This window comes from Buteo buteo, chromosome 5 (assembly GCF_964188355.1).
Source record: "Buteo buteo chromosome 5, bButBut1.hap1.1, whole genome shotgun sequence".
NCBI lineage: Eukaryota > Metazoa > Chordata > Aves > Accipitriformes > Accipitridae > Buteo > Buteo buteo.
In genome coordinates, this window is record NC_134175.1 from 46,115,614 (window position 1) to 46,136,410 (window position 20,797).

Sequence of the window (20,797 nt, forward strand, 5' to 3'; positions counted from 1 at the left end):
CCCTACAGGCAAGGATAGGATCAGCAGTTTTATTCTGCATAATTCTACCATGATAATATAAAAAACTCATTCTGAAGCAATTTTCTCAAAAATATTGTCTAGAAATAAAGACAATGGGGAAAAAGAAAGCAGTGTGTTTATCCTGTATGGCTGCTGCCTTAATGTTAAGTTTTTCCTGTGGCAAATCAGAAATAGTATTCTATTTCTCTTTGAAGACCTGCAACTCAGGAGTATGTAATCTGTCAATGTGCAAGAGTGATGTAAAAAAATAAACCATGATTTGATAGAAACATTGTGATTAGAAGTACCTCCGTTCTTCTATGCTATCGCACATTCATGTGCCAGCCGTGTCCAAAGCAAGCCATCTGCCTCACACAAGGTCTCTGTTCCCAAGCCCAGGTTTCTGCTCTTTTCTGTTATCAGCTATCCCAGTAAGCCAAATTCTGCAGACCCTGGATCTGAACCCAGTATTATCATGTTGTCAACATGAAGCAAATAAATAGCAAACAGTCATTTGAGATATAGAGCAACTTTGTGATTTAGAATAATGTGGCACATTCAGTGAAAGCATAAAATGTGAGAAAACCCGCATAGTAATCACACTTGTTTACAGTTGGACTCGATGATCTTAAAGGTCTTTTCCAACCTAAATGATTCAATGATTTTATGTTCACAAAGACTATATATACAATTCAGTAAAGTACTGACATTTCTCAGTACCTAATAGATCACATCGAGAGGAGTAATACAAATATTTTGTAGCTTCCTTGGAGCTCTGTCATACGAATACTTGCACCATGTGGGCTTTGAGTAGAACGGCTAACTGTCGAGTCTGAAAAATTACACGCGAGTGTCATTTTCTGATGCGAGCATACGACTTCAGGGGTTTGCATTATTGGAAGGAGGATCCAAATGACCCACACATCCATAAGAAAAATACCTTTTCCTTAGGAAAAACAGAGACAAGATCTAGTAACTGAGTAAGGATAACAATCTTTTAGGTAGACACGACTGGTACTTACACTAGATACTAATAAGACAGATCAATCAAATAGAAGAGAAAGGCTGGGAAAGCACAGTACCCCCAGGGTTTCAAAAATGGCTTATAATTCTGCCTCTTCCCACTAGAAGGCTAAACACTGACCACCTGCAAAGCAGGAGGGGGTAAGGCGGTGTAAGGCCAAGTCAATATTTCCGAAATTATGCAGCATTTTTAATCTGAAGTTGGAGGCTCCAAATTAGTGTATTTTTATAAATCTGGTGATACTATATAGCGCTTGTGCCAGTTGTGGAATTTCCATCCATGCTGTTATTCACAATTGGACTAGACCACGGCAGCCTGAGCTGCGCTGGCTCTGCTTCAAGCACTACTCCAACCTCCAGCAATTCCTCCCAACTTGCAGGATTACTGAGGAGTCCATGATTAAAAAAAACAAAAAAAGATTCTTTTAATCCTTTTCAGAATAATGGGTGAAACCTGTCCCCTTTCTTCTCAATTAGTTAACTTCCAGCCAGGAGGATTTCACTCCTCCATCTATCCTCCTGTGATGGCATATAACTGCACTGTTTTAAGGAAAAAACCTTCTGTAATATGTTTAAATGCAGTAGAAAATCTTTCTAACAGCTGTGTAGATTCTGGCATCCCGGAGGAGTTGGTATGCAAATGTCACATACCAGCTCATCTAATTTAGAGAGCATTAGAGAACTGCTTTACCAAAATTGTCACTGTTTTGAGCCGAAGCACAAGACTACAAATATACGTAAGTATGTTTTTTGACAGAACTAAATATCTAGCTTTGCAATGCTTAACTGTTTTGCTATTTGTGGTTTTTTTTCTTTTCTTTGTTAGCTGGATGGCTGTCAGGAAAAAAAGGGGAAGAGAAAGGAAATGAAGTGCCTCCACGGAGGCCCAGGATCCACTGCTCGGTATTTTGGTTGGTTATGTGGGTATTTGTTCTGGCATATCCATGTTGTTGTGCTGGGCAGGGTATCAAAAATTATACAGCGCACAGAACATTTTCCCATCCATTGTTACAGAGCAAACCCTTAGGGCAACCTTAGGCTTATAACACAGGAGTCCCTCGCTGGAGGCTGGAGGTGATAAATTTAAGCCAAAGAAATAGCACGTAGTCTCTGCCTCTCTTAAGGAACTTGCACAGCTTGGTATCAAAGAGAGTTTAATGAGCTTAGCAATATGTGAAAAGGATTAAGGATACAGTCGTTGATCCAGCAAATCACTTGATTACGTACTTAATTCAATAGGGCTACTCATGTGCTAAAAGTTAAGCATGTGCTTCGGCGCTTTTACTGGGCAGCGGGCACTGGGAGGTGGGCGGCGCTGTGGTGGGACTGGGCCATCCTGCAGCAGGGATGCCCCAGCTCTCCGAGACCCACACGCCTCAACCAGGCATGCGGGGAGACGGCAGCTGCCCTGCCTGCCGCTGCTCTCCCTGTCCTGTCCAAGCTCCCAGCGTAGGACCTGGGTGCACAGCTGAGACGCCCGAGTTGCGCAGAAAACGGGGAAATTGGGAGAGAGACTAGGCCGGCACGCGTCTTCCTGCGGACAGGCTTTGAAACAGGGCTGGGAGGTAAAAGTCATATTCAGCCCTGCAGAGCCCAAAGCATCCCATTCGCCCCCCGGCACACCTAACTCCGCTCCTGGTCCGGTTGGGACGGACACTAATGTAGTCCTCTGCAACACCACCCCTTGACTCCGCTAATATTTGTATTTGAAACCAGACAGGAAAGCATTGAGAAAGCATCAGCATGGATTCGGGCTTTCGTGCTTCACAGAGGAGGATGTTTGTCGTTGGGGAGTAGAGAAAAACACCGAACGATCGACCTGACAAATGCACAGACAAGTTCCTATGAGTACCTGGAGCCGTCCAGCCCTGGAGACAGGGAACTACATAGAGAACCCACAATCATCTGTTACATGTGGAAAGTCATATTTTCACAAGGAAAGGTTATTAGAAATCAAAGAACAACAAAGCTGTCTGCAGCCAAACAGCAGACTGTTGCAATTAGGAAATAATGTTAGCAAAGCAACAAGGGGGACATCTAAGCTGTTACACGAAGTGCAGAGACACAAGTCATCTTTGAAGGATCTTGGAAGAGTGCCCGGGGGTAAAGCTTTAGATCTAGGGAGAGTGCCTTCAGAGAATATTATAACTTTTGTAAAATATTTATTTTTGTTATCATCCTGCTGCACAAACCTTTGATAGAAAATAGGCTTTCTTCCAGCAGCCCAAGAGGACACATATATATATATATATATTCTTGTCTGGACTATGTTTTTCGCATATCTGAAAGCATTATAATTGAGGATTTGAGTGAGCTGTCTGTTATACATTACTCAGCTGCACACCAAAAATAAATCAGGTATAAAAAAAAAGATAAAACCTCTCTGGATTAGATATTTTTGTCACTCCCTTCAATACCACACCTGGCTAGACTGCTCACCTTAGGTGCTAAATAGCAATAAAAGCTAAACCATGTGGCTTAAGAAAATATGATCTTTTAAAACTGCCATTATTGCTGATTTATTGTTTTCCTACCTGATTTCAACATGTTATTTTAATTGTCAGTTTTATTAACAACTAGCATGAAAGTGCACGTTTAGAGCCTCTGCAATAGAGCAGAAGGCTGGCAAGAGCTCTCATGCACATACTGTGGAATTACACCATTATGGTAAAAACAGTAATGATTATTTTAATAAATATGTTGAGCAAATTTCTTAATTGTTCAAAATCACTTAAGCCTCAGTGAACAGTTCATATTACATCTCAGCTGCAGTGATTAAAACTGATTTACCGACTCATCTGAAGCCAGTTGTTTTTGTAAAAAATCAGCTGGGTTTTCCTCCTGCTGCTGCTTGGCTTCCGCTTTGCACCCTATTAAATGGCACTATCCACAGATGACAGCAGAGTTTAATAAAGCCTGAAATAGCACAAGCTCATTAGCTAACAGACAGATTCTGCACCCTGTGCACTCTGAATCCAGGGATGCAGAGCTAGTTCGCAGAGGAACGCTATCCAGATTCGCAGCTGTCATACAGAGCCCCGCTGCATTTGAATTTTTGCCAGTTCGTCCCCAAAGAAGTACAAGCTCTGGGATAATGACGTGGGTAGTCTGCTGCTCAGTGACACCTGATGTTCCTGTTCTTCCCACACGGGGCCATGGAGAATGCTGTAGTTTTATGTTATCTTCCACTAGCTTATAAAACCTTCTGTTTTCCAGTAAAACATTTTCTACAAGCAAATCTCATGGCTCAGGCAGGCATGTGGAGGAGAGATGCATGCACCAGTATTCTGCGAGGGCTCTTCCCCGGCTTAGTAGATTGTAGCTGGAAGGTGAAGAACACATTTGGCAAGAACCACCACCGCCATTCAGATTTCCGGATGCTTGGCTGGTTTTGGTTGCTCACCCTTTAAGGGTTACAGTAGTTTTACATGGTGAGTTATACAACCTACATGGGCCCTGACGTGATAACTAAATCATAGCAGGTAGGAGGATAGCGATGATGCTGGACTTAAATTCTGGAAGAGGAAAAGCGCAAAAGTTGACTTAATTGAGGTTAATTACATTAAAGGAGATTTGCAGTAAATCAATGAAGTATCTTGGTACTGGGAATGAAGGAAAGAATCCCAGAGCTTCCCAGCTGCTACCCCGTGATGCTAAGCAGTGAAACTAAAAAGACAAAAATATATGTTTCAGCTTTCCAAAAGGAAGCCTGATGACAGATTAAGGCAGAAAAATAGCAGACCTCTTTTCAGCTGGGCTGAATCTGCTGAATTCCACCATTTTTGATAGAAGTGAGTGCTGTAATACCATAGGACGCTGCAAAATTCCTAGTAATACAATATTGTATCTCCCTTGTAAGACCTTTGTAAGGAATGCCTGCTGTCCTCTAGCAAGAACACACAGTTTCAGTTCAAAGGTACACGACTTCTCAGTGTCCTGATTCCTCACCAAAACCAGATGACTGAGCAGAGGCCACAGCAATCCTTGCAATGTCACTTAGAGGCTGCATGTCTGTAACTCAAGCCATTAGGATCAAGGTTAAAATAATGGAGAAGCTCCAGCAGATGCCCATGTTTTTCATGGCCATAGAAAATCTCTGGCAGTGGTAAAACAACCGTACTGGATCTCATGTCAGTTTAATACTCCAGCCCCTAACTTTCAAAGCAGTTAATCGTTTAAGCAACAGCTGGGTTAAAGGACAAATGTCAATTTATACAACAGTGTGATGGCTGTCCTTTTTCAGGGCAATGAAACAGCCCAAGATAAAGTAGGTGAGTGTTAGGATAAATTCCTAAGATCAAACAGATAGATGAAATTTATATTTTACAGAAGATAGGCACTTGGACAGACAATTTCAAGCTGGATACATTAAAAAAATATGTGCTTATTTGACAGACTGGAATATTTTTCAAAATAAGATAGGATATAAACTAAGATAGTAGGGAGTACAGTCAGAAACCAAGATGATGGATGAAATACAAGAGGAAGAGATAACTGAAACCAAAAAGGACAGCAGGAGTGAATAAGTACAGTGAACATGTCTAGAACTTGACAGACTTTTTTGTACAAATACCTTTTACTGCAAAAATTTAGCATTCCTTGGGCCTAAAAGTCTCTATGCAAATAACAGGCTATGGAAGTTTTGTCATTTCTACTAAATACTGAGCAAATTATTCTGTGGCTGCATAAGTAAAGGAAACTGGACATTTTGTCCAAAATGCTATTTTTAGCTGATTTTCTTTCCCTGAAAGAAGTATATATCAGTAACAGCAAATACAAAGCATTACATGGAATTTACTAGAAATATCTTGAAATAGAAAAGGATGCTATCATACCAGAAAAGTTTGAATTTATTAGACATCCTCTAAGTCATAGAGCTTTTAACACCAGTTAACAGCTTCATTGAATGATACATCAGAGGTACACCCTCTTACTGCAAGAACAAAACCCAAGATCATACAGAAGTGTGTCCTACAGCATCAACAGGTGGATGCCCTTGATTTGTATTTGGGGTCAAATCAGGAGATCCTTCTGGTAATCGGTCTGCATAAAGGCTGAGTGGCCACGGATACCCATCTATGCTGAGTGTAGCTGACTCTCAGTGAAGTTCAAGCAGGCTGGTTAGGGCCTGATCCTGAGCAGCAGGCAGGGAGCAGGAGCAGCAGCAGATGCAGATGATGGTGCAGATTATGGGCTGCGCTCACCCGCACTAGTCCCAGAGAAAGGAAGAGCACCGATAACTCTTTGAGCTTCTGAACTGCCAAAAAAATCAACAAGGCCATTGCAGCAGCCAAGGATTTCGGTGGGAAATGGGGAAACCCTGCCTTTTTGCTAGGAAGAGGAACGGATATGGATGAGCAGGTTGCACCACAACACCCTGCCTGCATCTCCTGGGCAGGTTTGGGGCTGCTCTCCCAGTTACCTCAGCATATGGAAAGTTCTTGTCCTCAGTCAGTATAAAACCTCTCTATATAGTGAAATACAAAACAAACATAAAAAGTGAAGCTTAGCATAATGGTCCATGTGACAGTTCCCAGTTGTTTGAAATTATTGATGACTATATGTAAGTTAAGGAGATGTCAGAGGGACAGAAATGTTTATATCCCAGCAATTCCACAAATGAAAAGGTGTCAGTGTTATTTAGAGCAATAGGAATTTGCTATATAGCTAAAGCAGACATTGAGAGTAAAAAAAACCCAACACCAAAGTGCAAGAAGATGTGCAGATTTTATGAGTTTGCTGCTACGCAGTGTGTATGTTTACATGAAATAATTAACTGTAGTCTTGTTTATGTCAAATCCAATTTACATTAATAAACTTCACCCAGCAAAGACACTGATGCTGTAAGAAAATGCCCATAAATGTTAGCAACCATAAAGACGCAGAGTAAACACTGGAGCATTTAATTAATCAATTTCTGACATTACCAGGTAATTACAATTTCTGATTCATTTCTTGGATGTTTTTTATGAATGTAAATCAACCACAGCACACAGAAGAACTGCTGGTTGGAGGCATTTGACTTAGATATATGGCACTTGCATGTGACGCACACTGACTAAAGAAGACAAGGAGTTACCACAAGGATAGAAAAATATTCACGGGACCTATGGCAGAGTTGGGGAAATCTAATTCTAAGGTTATTACAGACGTTTGGGATTCACAAATAAAGATGCTTCATTCTCGGCATTTATCAGACTTGTTAACTTACTTGGAATAACTGCTATCATCCATCCTAACAACAAATACCTCAGGACCTGAAGTTTTCTACCATTTTCTTTCACTGCTTCATTATCACTTGTGCTCACAATTATGCTGGCAAGTTCTGACAAGGAACAAGGTACACACGCACAAATCAAGCGTATCTTCATATCGTTTTATTTCTACTTAAAAACAAACTAAATAAACAAGCAGTAGATGCTCATTAGTTTAATCATTCTCTTATTTAAAGTCCATAGTAAAAATATAATATATATACATATATATAAAATATATAAATGTAAGGTAAAAATTCAACACAATGCTATAGGCATATCAATCTGATGATCCCAAAATACATCCAAGCATCAGTGGGCAAAACAAGGCAAGAAAAAGTTCTGAGGATTTCCAGCTTCCATCCCCTGCTCTAAGTACAAGGGTAACCCAAGGTTTAGCAAAACCTAAATTATTGACCCTTTAGGGTTTGTATGGATGTATGGAAAACAGAGAAACTGGAGATGAACAGAGAGAAGGCGAAGCACAGCGCTAGAGGCTGAGACCTCCTTTCCAGACAGGTCTCACTCTCTTTCTCCTGCCATCCCTTTTTTGCCCGCCTGCCACCGTGCTCTGCTCTAGCCACAGACTTTTTCAAACAGAGGAGGGAACTTGTTATAGCACATTTTGAAAATTACTCTCTGTGTCGACGGCTCTGCTTGCAACGCCTCGCACACGCATATCTATAGTCAAGAAAAATTTATCTCGGTGTTAAAAATGGAGCAATGCTCAGGAAATCTCAGAAGCTGCTTCCAGCACACTGCCTCTTCCTGGGATGCTGAACTCAGTGGAACTACTCTGACTCGCATCCGTCTATCTCATCTGTGTGATACACTACCATATACACACAGATAAAAGATGGAACATGCAAATAAATGTGCTCCTAAACATCCCCCCTTCATTGGTTTGCTTTTTCACTCTGTGTTTGTATAGAGAAAAAACCAAATGAATCAGAAGCTAACACACAAATATACCTATGCATTTTTATAGTTTTATTATAAGCAAAGCAGCAGCTGTGCTCTCAGGGAGCGCTGTCAGCTCACGTTCTACCTGAAGCACATTTATTGTCAGCTGTCATTACCAGGGCTTGCAGCTGGTTCAGCTTAGGGTATTGATTGATTGTGGGACACAACGGAGTCTAAGGCATGAATCAGTTGTAAACTGTTGCCCAAATCACACCCTTTCTTCAACCAAAATTCCCACTAATTTCCATGAGATATTCAAGAAAATAAAAACATTCATAAATGCAACAGGATTGGCCCTGCTTGTAGTTATTTGTGCAAATGAAGAAAAAAAAATCTCTAAAATTTTCAATGTGTTTTCTTGTAGGTAACAATTCAATGCATGTGAGGAAGCTAACCTTCCCTGACAGTTCTGCAAAGCAGGTCTCCCGTAAGGAGCTCTGATCCCAACTGCAGCAGCTCTCTGACAGACACCGACTGTTGCCGCTTACGAGCTCGCAGTCCCAGAGCAGGACAGGCAAGAGCACCGTGGAAGCTGACTTTCTGGGGTCGGGGGATTAATCGTAAGAAGTTTGGCATTTCCTAAGTGGTGTACAGGCTAGACAGCATCATGTGAGACTGGTTGGAGATAAACTTTAAGTATATCAGGGATTTAGTGAAAGTGGATTTAGTGGAAGGAAAATGTTTCACTTTAATGGTAAGCTGTAAGCAGAAAGTTCAGTAAAGTCCCAGAAAGGGAATAAGAACTGGAACATTTGTGTCAGCAAACAGCATACAAGCATGCATTTATGTTGTGTAGGCCTGTTAAATACTTAAGCCAAAGCAGTGCCTTTAGTTATACCCACTAATTCTTGGTAGATTCTGGGTGGAACAGAAAGCACAAAAGCGCTGAAAGCACAATTTCTTGCTGGGCTGCAACTCCAACCCTGCCATCCCTGCTGATGCTATAAACACTTACAGACATTCCTATCAGTCTGGGACGGTAGTGGCCATTAGCTGCATTGGCAAGATTAGAACGTACTTGGACTAAATGGGATGCAAAATGACACAACAGAGTGCTGCTTGGTTGCAGTTCCCTGCAGACATGGATTTTTACACGAGCGCAGTGCTCCAGCTCTTCGGTTGGCCTCAGTGACAGGCGTGCTGCAAGCGGCCGCGCAGCAGCCTCTGTGTCCTTCCGAAAGCCAGAGAGAGCTGTGCACCAGCCGAGGAAGGCGAGTATAAAAGGTTGCTTTGATGGAAAGCCGAGAGCTAGAGCCATGCTCCCGGAGCGGCTGTACCGCATGGAGAAGGGTCTCGGGGGACAGCCTTTATTGACCTGGAGTCAGAAGTGGAGCAGGGAGATGATGCGCTTGGGTGAATATGGATGCAAATCATTGAGTTTAACGTGTAGGAGTAACTGAGCCTAACATGAAGGTTTTCATAAAGTAGAAATTGGTACGTTTTCCTCCTCGCTTATGTTCCAAACAAAGTAAAAGTCCTTCAACTCCTGCATATAACAATTGTATTAATAATCATTATTATCTTGTGCTTTTATAAGTGGTCTAACACATTATTAATGTTTTGTTGACTGAACGCTTGTAACTTCAGCATGCCATGTGCAGTAGATGCTAAACAAATATAACAACACTACTCAATTTAATGAGAATCTATTTCCTTTTCATAAAAATTAAAGTGAACCTTTAATTTCATTCAGCATTTTAGAATTCACAGGTACAATGCAGTACCAGTGAAATCAAAGCTGTAATTTAGCTGCTGGTTAACACTAATAATTTTTCTGCAGTTGAATATTACTGCACTGAATTGCAGATCCATCTCAAATGTTATGTGCCTAGAGATATTAGTTAGAGTTATTGCAAAACATTCTGTTTATTCAAATAAGACTGAAGCAAACACAAACTGTAGCATGAAAGCCTTGAAAATACTTGTTTAGATAAATATTCACTGGCAGCTGCTACACAGGATATGTAGTGACAGTTCAGATTACATGATAGCTTTTTGGTTTATACAGTATCTTGCCAGTTAGCATTCAAAAATGTAACTTTTAAAATGCCCTTAATTTTACGTGTGAAATAGCAAGTGATATACTTAGCTGTCCATGTCTCTTAAACATGAATCTTTTAATCCACAGGGAACTTAATGTGAATTAACAGTGAGAACATAAGCATAAACCTTTATATTTCTGCTAATCTAATTTTCGTCACTAACTGCAGCTTACTGGAAAAGTTCTTTACAATATTTAACTGAATTACATTTTAAAGACCTTTATCATCATCAGCCAGAAAATCTATGGTGACAAGTGATGAGTCATGTTAGTGTACCTGCTGCTCTACTGCTGACTTGGTGATGTTTCGATACTGCGTCTCTCTCTTAGGAAAGAGACATATACACAATTTCCTGCAGAAGCCTTGGTTCTCACTGGTCTGAGACACAGAGGATGAATTAAAACAAAATACCTATCAATTGTGTACCTAAAAGCATTTTTTTTCACACAAAGGTGACATCCCGTTTCCTGTGTGTAGTGGTGTTATGGGTCAGCTTCAGCTGGAATCATGCCAACCTTGACGGAATTAACTGGGGGCATGTCAGTCTAAAACGAAGACAGATGAGAGATACACAAACTAAGAAGTTTTTTCCTCTCTGCTGTTAATGGGTGGGTGTTAGAGTAATTAGACAAAAAGATTTTTAAATGCTGGTTTAAAAAAAGTGTCATTTGGGAATACTAATTATTTTACATAAACACTCTGATACATACTGACCTCTTGCTGTCATCTAGCATTTGTCAAGCATCTCATGTTTCTGAGTATTCAAAACCAGTGGCAATAATTCATATGCAACAGAAGCATTGAAATACTGCCTCTGAACTGCGTAGGTGCTCATGCATGAATCACAGACAATTTATTGTATGATCCTTGCAAGAGCTGATGATTTAGACTAATTTCCATAAGCTTTAAAATGTTTGCATGCATACTCTAGATTGGAAATATTGAGCTTACATTAAATCACAGGAGAAAAAAACCCCTAACTTTAAGAAACTTCAAAAGTTAAGAGAGATTGCAGCCCAGAAAGTGCTAAAGAATAAGGTATGTGTTCCCTTTCAAATCTTGATCATCTACACTGACATGCATTTCATACGTATTATTAGGGAACAGGTTGATTAGTCTTGAAGGCTCTGCCCTGTCCCAGGGCTTAGGCAGTGGCAGAGCCCCGAGCAGGCGGGATGTACAGCGGCGGTGGGGCAGGTCTCGCAGGGGTCCAGCTCCCACGGGAAGGTTGCAGGAATGGTAGGACTTCTCAGATCTCACTCTTCCCATAAAGAGAAGCCTACTGCCTAAGTATGGGTTTAAGGTGTCACAGACATCAAGGTAGCCATAAAACTCAAGCATTGTACCCACTCAGGCGTACTCATGTAATCTTGCGTGTCTTTGCTGTGGAAAGTGCTGAGCATCTGCAAGTCTCATTGATACTGCAGAATTAAACTTATTCAGGGGAGGAAAAGCAATTTTCAAACTTCAGATACAGTCCTTAATCATTCATTTAAAAAGCATTTCCACAGCCATCAACTTGACAGTATTTAAATGAAAAGACTCTGAAAATCTCTTGTTTTCCAACAGGAAATGTTTTCAGGAATTGGCATTTCACAAGTATAGAGAAATTTACAGTAATCACATCCTGATGACAAGTATAGGAGAGGATTTACATCTAACGGGAACAATCTAATTTATCTGCATACAGTAATATCCAGTGGCTATTGTGAACATTTCATTATCAAGGAAATTAAAGACAACACAAGAAAATTAATGTTTTAAGAGAAAGTCGTATGGTCCATTTAACTCTCCTTTTGACTGTCCACATAATGTAATAAGATAATTTGCTTCTTTTCATATGCCTGAGTAATAGAAATAACACTTTTCATAAATCATCTACAAAAGCTTTAAGAACAAAAGCAAGTAACTCAGTTTAAAGCTTTCAAATTACTTCTATATAAATGCATATCATGTGTACTTCAGCAATCCCCCTCTCAAAGAAAAGGCCCTTACACTGAATAATAACCTTCCTCCTCTTCTCCTTTCCAACTGTTTCTGTTTGGATATCAAACAACCTCACCGCACAACAGTACTATCCTCTGGTCTTATGGGACTCAATGGAAAATTTTTCACAACCTCAAGTGTCACAAACTCACTCTTTGGATGTGGAGACGGTGGCACGCTATGAAAGCATGGCAAACACTCCTAGCAAGAGGATGCCTCAACGCTTCATGGTTGGAGACTTGTAGGGAAGCGCTCAAAAGTTTTGCTGGTGAGCAGAGCTATTACTCTTGTCTCACCTCCCTTTTCTTCTAAGCGTCCTTTATAATTGAGTCTTGTAAAACAAAATTGTTCAACCAGAAGTTTTTGCGGTAGCAGTGAAGGAATAGGGCTTTAAGAGAGAATGCCTCCTCCATGCACCTGAGACGTGGCTAAAACAGCCTCCCTGCAGAAAAGGCCCTAGACATGGCATCCCAGCGAGTTCTCCTGCTGTAGTCTCTCCCGATGAGGATATTCAAGGTAGGATTTCAGATTATGACCAACCCTGCAGTGCTCACTTAAACAAGCATATCTCAGAGCTTGGTATGGCCTGGGTCTATCAGTGCAGCCACTCTTGCCTGTGTCACTCCAGTTGTTGAAGGGAGAAGCACAAATCACAAAGGAAACAAAACAGCATGGCGTTAGATGGGGAATTTAAACATCTAAAGATGCAGATAGGCACCTAACGAGATTGTAATGAGAATGTGCTCATTCTGCTCCCTTGGAGATTTCTGAAATTACCCTAGACTTTTGGTAAATTTTCAAAACTGTCTCCCCGTTCCTTTCTATGTATCCAATTGCCTTGCTCTTCTCTTTCTGAGAGAGGGAGGGCAAGGAAGCCCAGCATATAAATTCCTTTCCTTTGATACTTGCATTCATACCGTGTAAGGTAAAAAAACCCTTCCTCTGTACATATTTGAAAGACACAATCATTTATGTGGATAGCTGAATTCCCCCTTATATTACTTTGCATTCACGCATTGGATGCCTGGGGCCAGAAGGACTTACTGAATATGAAAGTATCTGTCTAGCCACAAAGTAAATATGGTGCATGGGGAGGATTAGGACAAGGCAAACGACTCTGCCATTTCAGACTGCAAAACTTTGCAGGCTCTCCTGCAATGCCAAAAGAGCAAAGAATGTCGCAGAGATGATTGGACTGATCTCCATGCTGGGGGAAACTGAGTCACCAAACAAGTCCCATTCTCTGAGTCATTCTGGCAAGACTGTGGCTGAAAGCAAGATGTCCTAAGTCCTTCCAGTCCTTTAGTCTGATTACATCCATCTCCCGAACCTGCCATCAGAAACATGCCAAGTATGTATGTGCATTATACATACTCACATGCACACGTACAAAAAATAAGCTCATTCAAAAAGCCTGTATTTAGTTAGGATCCAGTGACTTAATCTTATGGCCTTGAAAACTGGAGAGGCCCTTTCCAAAAGAGAGTTATGCAGTCAGCTCTAGCGACGTCTCAGGGACAAGACATTTTTTCCTGCTTTGACAGATTGTGCTGCCTATGCTAATATGTATCAGCTGATAGATCTCAAGCCATACTGAATTGTTTTATCTTTTAAATTTTGATGAAAAAGAACTTTAGATTATTTGTCTCCTAAAATGCTCCTGATTAGAGCTGCTTCTTTCAAATCTAATACTAAGTTATTATAAACAAGGCAGAGTTTTCTGCTTTCCAGAAATCAGTAATTATTCATTTAGCTATGATTAGTGCTACATGGGGAAATCCTTTCTTTTAAAAAAGGCAGCATTCAACTCTTAACAGATATAGTACATCATAAATGTAGCTTGGAGTTGGAGTAAAGCGGAGACGTACTATTCTCCTGGGAGATCTGAGGATTTCCTCCTCATCTAATTTTAATTTATAGCACTGATATGCTATAACTGCTTTATCTGAAAATGGTTACACACACCAAAGATATGAGACACATACTAATATTCACCAAGAGGAAATTATTGAACATGACTGCAAACTCCAGAAGTATTACTAACTTATAATCTATATGGGAACACTAATTAGTTCCACAATGATTATTTGCATGCCCTCAAAGCTTTGGGAAAGTCTGCAAAACAGGCTGCTTTCCAGTGGATAGCACTGCAATTCCAGTGACACAGGAGTACAATATTTGGCTAGATTTCACCATGTCTACCACCAATTTACATTATTATTTTCATCAGCATGTACTAGCTCTCAGAGGGACAGTGAGATGTGGAGCCCAGCTATACTGCTATACGAAGGCACCCTTCCAGCCTTGGCCATCCCAAGGTTGGAGGAAAACCTCAGTCTAACTGAGTTTGCAGATAGGACTGAGTTTTTAAATGAGCTCCAGGTTCGGGGTCTACATGAACAATGACAGAGAAAGGGATGCAGTCAGATATCGATATCAGATATTCAGTAAGAGAGGTAAAATACTATTGCTCTCAATTCAAATGACAGAACAGCGTGTGTCTGCATTGCTAAATGTGCAGAGCGGTGTCAAAGCCCTTTCCATGCTCATCCTCTCTCTGGACCAGCCCATGGAGCTGCTGTCTGTACTCACGCCGCCCGGGACACACACATTCTCCCTGCTCGGTCGCAGTGTGCTACCCAGGGCAAAAACAGCAAGGAAAGGAACAACAAAGAGTTTGCGCCATTCTGTGAACTTGGAAAATTTCAGTTAATTATTAAATAGTATCATCTGGGGACTTGCAGCTCATGGACAATAAACTTAGACATGTCAATTAATGCTTTAATTCTGTGCACTTAGAGGCTTGCTCATGCTTGCAAATGGCTTTTCCAGGACACGACTGGCGACATTTCCCCACTTCCTTGTCTATTTTTCTCCTGTTGCTCCTGTTATGACTAAAAGCAGCAGGATTATATTTTTCTCAGTGGGAAATGTGTCACCTGCTGTTGAAAGGAAAGCAATTATTGTGTCCTCACTAAATCTTGGGCCTATTTGTGTAGAGCTTTAGAACTTAAAAATAGAAACATCCTGCTCTGTGCCAGTGTAAGTGGTTAGGCGCTTTGGAACCCCAGCTGGGATCCCCCTGGATATGACCTTCAGCGCCTGTTAAGCCCAGGGAAAGATGCCAAACCTGAGTGTTTCCCAGAACTGTGTCTCATCAATGGAAAGTAAAAGTGAATGATGTGATCTTAGTTCCTGCACAGGACACCTCAAAAGATGAAGTTCTCCCTCTCCCCCCTTACTCCAGGAGTCAGATTCCACTTTTCAGCTTTACTCAAACAAGATTTATGTCTGCACTGCATTTGTGCAGTTGTTTTCCCTCCTTTTGTGTGTTTTTATATGACTGTGAACCTGTCTGACAAAGGGACAGGTATTTTATTTGCACACTGTCAGATGCTATTTCTCTGTGCAATCTCCTGTTATCAAACAGAAAAAGTCTTGTAATCAAAATGGGAGATAAAACAACTGGATGTTTACATTTGCAGCTGGCCAAAAGCAATAAAAGAACCAAACTCACAAAATGTGTGTATTTATGTATATATATATATATACACACACACACACGAAAGGATGTATAGGTGCATGCTAAGAGACGGTAGCTTTTAAAACGCCAAGTTTGTTTCCCATGAGTCTGTTGCTATTTAGAGGGGTTTTTTTCCCACAGAAGTGAAGAAAATTCATATAAATACTTGAAAGAGAAAGAGCACAAGTATGACTAAATTTAAGAAAAAAATAATCTTACACTAATTATGAAAGGAAGTTTCTAACACTACTGATCACTGTCCTAGGATCTAGGGAGGTGGATCTAGAATCACTTCTAGGGAAAGGATCAGCTGCCTCAGTATCGGGCATCATTTCAGGTAATAAAAGAAGTGTTCTCAATTTTTACTACTGTATGATCCCAGCCAATAATAATAACAGTCAGGAAGATCTATTTTCCCTAACATAAGTTAAACAGCTACTTAATATTTAAAATAGGGATCATCTACAAACACATTTAGGACGTACCATCTATATAACTGTGGTATTTTGGAAGAAAATATACCTTTATCCCTATTCTCATTTCTAACAAAGCATACAAATGCAAGCTGGAAAGACATTTTTTCATATGAAGCACTAAACGTAGTGATCATATTTATAGAGAACTGTCTATAGGCATTTTTAAAGCATCTGTCTTATGTTAACTATGTTGGATGGACCACAAAGGTCTGTTGTCCGTTTACTCAGACAATAATTATACTGATACTTTTGCTGTCTCTATATCTTAATAAAAATGGATATCTGAGATTTACTGAACCCAGTTCATCTACTCCATTGGTCCTGTCTCTGATAATGGCTAGGCCCAGCTATTTCAGACAAAGGTATATGAGCCCTAGGAAAAGAATAGATTAAGTTAGGTTAAAAGGGACCTCTGGGTTATCTGGTGGAACCCCCCCATGCAAAGCAGGATCAACTTCAAAGTTAGATCATGTTAAAGTAGGTCATATCCAGCCAATGTCTCCAAGAGTCCACAGCCTCTCTGGGCAACCTGTTTCAGTGTTTGATCACCCTGATGGTAAAAATTTTCTCCTAATATCAAACCAGAACTTCCCTTCAAGCACCTGCTGCCCATTGCTCATTCTTTCACTGCGCACCTCCAAGCAGAGACTAGCTCCATCTTTCCCATTACCCTTCCCTTAGGTAGATGTAGACAACAATGAAATCTCTCCTCAGCCTTCTCTTCATACTCCTGAACAAACCAGCTCTCTCACCCCCTCCATCTGCTGTCCCAGGCTCATCTTGGTGGGCAGCTCTGGACCAGCTCCAGCACATCCAGAACGGACCACTAAGGAACATCTGTGCAAGATGGTCTCCTCTGGCTTCCCATCAGCTAGGTAGCTCTGGCTCTGAAGCACACAGCTTCCTATTTGTTCTTCAAAATGCCTATTTTATGTTAAGTAGCTGTGGATATACTTAGAGACATATGAATGTCTAAATCCTAAATCTACATAGCTTCTGAAATCTGTGGTAAGTAATGTAAGATGAATTATGTATTAAAATCTATGTGTTTACAATATATTTTCTATCACATTTCTATAAATCTTGGAGAGAGCCAGTTGACATCAAAACGCACACACACAAATTTTCAGTGAATACACATTAGGGATATTTACCCCTATGCAAGCTAGCACTGAACAGAGGGATTCAGAGAATCGTATTCACATAATAAATTAAACATCTTCCCCAGTTCAGGAACAGTATGTAGGCTGCTCCTTCAACAGCAACTGAGAACTAGTCACCTATTAACTTTGCTGCTGAAATGCTATTAGCTGTAGAGATAAAAACACTGTTTACTTGCTGATAGTGTTTGACAGGATTCAGAAAGGGCCTGAAGTGCTACAATCCTTCTCCAGTTCTGACGGCTGCAGGTGACATGTATTACCCACTACACAGTGTACAGCATACATAGTATGCTGCAACTTAGCATTTAAATTTAAGTATGTAACATTGAAATATGCAAGGAAAACTGTATGAAGAACACTAGATTTGTAATATTTGCTTAAAAAAAACCCCAAATTCTATTTGCAGTGTTTTGTATTACTGACAGCCTTTTCTCTGTTTTGTTTTACCATGAATGTACGTGGTGCTCCATGTACATTCAACGTATACTTTTCCAAAGACACCAATTCTTGCTGGCCACAAAATCAGTTGAGGTGAAGAAGGAACATTGTATAATAGAGTACATACAATATTGTCCCAGCTTCTCCCTTTCTGTACCACAAAACACTTTTCTAAGAGAATTCTTTTATCACAAAATTAAATATTGTGCTTTAATATAGTTTATTACTAGGAAAGACAGAGGAAAATTGCCACGCTGTTCACCTAACTTTGACAATGCTCATATGTTTTACTATAGAATTCTGGTCAGAAGCCCAGAAACAGATTGGTAAAAACCAGAGGGTACACATCACAGATCATGTTTTCCTTCACTTGATCTGCTAGAAACAAGGGCTTTTAGCATTTGGCCAAATTCAAACACTCTGGCATATGCATAGGTAACTGTTCAAAATTGCAGCCCATGAACTAGAATGGTATTTAACAGCTTGACCTATAAAATCTTTCCTAAGCTGTGACTTTGAAAATAAATACAGCATATGGTCTTTGCTGAGACATACCAAAAGATTCCGTGATAATATAAACACAACAAGGCTGGGTGCTCCCTTTCCAAATAATTTTGTATATGAGTTGCCAAAAATCTATAGCATATGGATGTATTTTATTTTATTTTATTTTATTAATTTAATTTCATTTCTCTTTTGTTTATCTTTTCTTAAAACACTCTGGAAAAAATGACTTTTAATTCCAGTTTCATTATTACACCCATGTTGTTCAGGGAATCACAGCCATCTCACTGTACCCTGTGAAAGTTCATGAGGTTCACTATGGCTCTTGAAATAGCACTTTGTATCCTCTACTTTCTAACTTTGTATGGCCTTCTAATGTTGAGTAACAACTAGTATTACAGTCATATCTACAACAGATTTGTACTGGAGGCTACAGAAGAGAAATACTATATTCCTCTTCTTTTCTCAGCTGTAGATAAAAATGGTACCAGAGCACTAATCCTTTCTACATGGGCAGATGGCCGTTTGATGTATCTACTCATCTACAAACAAAATTCAGAAATTCATTTGGCTTTATTTCCATTCATTATGTATTATTGGTCTCTCTTTATTTAACATCAAAAGTGCAAGTAAGAGGACTGCCATTCTTTATGTTAATTGTTCAGTTGATTACTCATGAATAATAACACTTAGCATTTATATAGTTCTTTACATCTCTGAATTACTTTATAAATCTTGGTTCATCAAAAAGTCTTAGACTTCTTACCAGAACTTGCTTTCTAGGAATAATGTCTAACTGAAAGGAAAAAAACCAGTGCCACAGTGTTATTTGTTAAATATTTAGTGGTTTGAGGTACCAAAGCAACTGAGTGCACAAGCTTTGACGAGGTTTTACATTTCAGTCACACGTCATAAATTCTTCTCTTCTGCATACATGGAAACAAGCAGGCTACAAAGGGGATGAGAAATGAGAGAAAGAGTAGGGAAGCATTATGCCACTGAAGATTAATTTATTGAATGCCTACTGTTACCTGACTGCCCAGTTTCACCTGCATGGTGGTCCTATCTAAGGCTAACTTCACCCACTTTTGAGGGTGAAGATCAGTCATGGATAAATTGCATCTCTGTGGCTCTCCATACTCCATACTGCTTGCTAAGAAACTGCTGCTGGTGTTTGGCAGATTTTGTTAACAGATTCAGGGTAATAATCTTCCACATCAATGCCCCCCTGCCCATCCAACTTCTTGCACCAGTTTTCTTTGTATACAGCTGCTAAATTACCTGACATAATGGCCATAAGTAATGAGACCAGGGACTCAAATTATAGATGTCAACAGAACGCCTTTGTAATAAGAAGGGAAAAAAATTAAGCAGAACCCTGATGTAACGTAACTCAGTGGCCACGTAATTCAATGCAAGTGTTCCCGGCTGGATGCAGGCATGCATCTGGCAGCCTGGGTGTGTGACACACAGGGTGTCAGGAACTTTCCTTTTGCATTATTTCAAGTAAATGAAAAAGTTTCTATTACCTCAGTGTATTTTGTAGGAAGAGTTTATCCAAGATGCTGCAAAACCAACTTTCTAGCTAAAGCAACCTATTATCCACTAGGCAGAGCAAAATAAATACAGGTTGCGTGGCTAAATGGAAGACAGTTTACATATAGATTTATATGAGAATAGATCTTGCTCAAAAAAATAGGACTATCCTGGCAGTGGTCACTATGTCACAGAGCAGTGCATGGAAATATGTTCATGTCCTTTCTGTAGGGAATTAAACACACCTTCATGCCAGGAACAGATGCACAAACTGACATAGAAAGGGGCCAATGCCTTTTTCGGTTGCTGGCCCACCACAATCACTAGGGCTGCCCTAGGTATATGTTGCTGGGTCTATGTGTTGTGACACGTGAGGACCAGCTGTGCTCCTACCCGCTCACATTAAATACTAGGTGTCTCTGCAGCTATTCTCTACCTCTGCACTGCATAAGAAAACTGACTATTAAACTTTGTCTTCCATGGGACAGCTCACTTGAACATTACTGATTGTTCAAGCATTTGCCAGGCTGAAAATTCAAGAAGTGTAAAAAAGAAATAATTTCTTGATATTAGTTGTGCAACCAGTGTTTTAACAATCATAAAAACAATTGCAGGCTTCAAATGTGCTGTTTAAGTGAGGCAATTAAAAGCAATGGTCCAGTATCAATGATAGCTTCTCGGGGTTGAACAAAATAAATAAACCTATTAAAATAAGTGGATGCTTAACCTCAAATCATTACATGATGTTGGGTATTATTTAGAACATTTCTGCTAGTTTGTAAATGACAATGTCATTGCAGTCTAATTTGTGTCATTAACTATCTAGAAGCCAAGAGACTCCAGCAATGTAAGGCAAAATCCAGCCTCATACCTGTAAGAGTAGTCAGCC

The 20,797-nt window shown here is 40.1% G+C and overlaps 1 protein-coding gene across 6 annotated transcripts in view; it reads right to left on the bottom strand.

Annotated features, from left to right (window-relative positions):
- NCKAP5 (NCK associated protein 5) overlaps positions 1–20,797 on the bottom strand; it is a 394,562-nt gene that overhangs the window by 267,067 nt on the left and 106,698 nt on the right. The gene's annotated exons all lie outside the window — the stretch shown is intronic.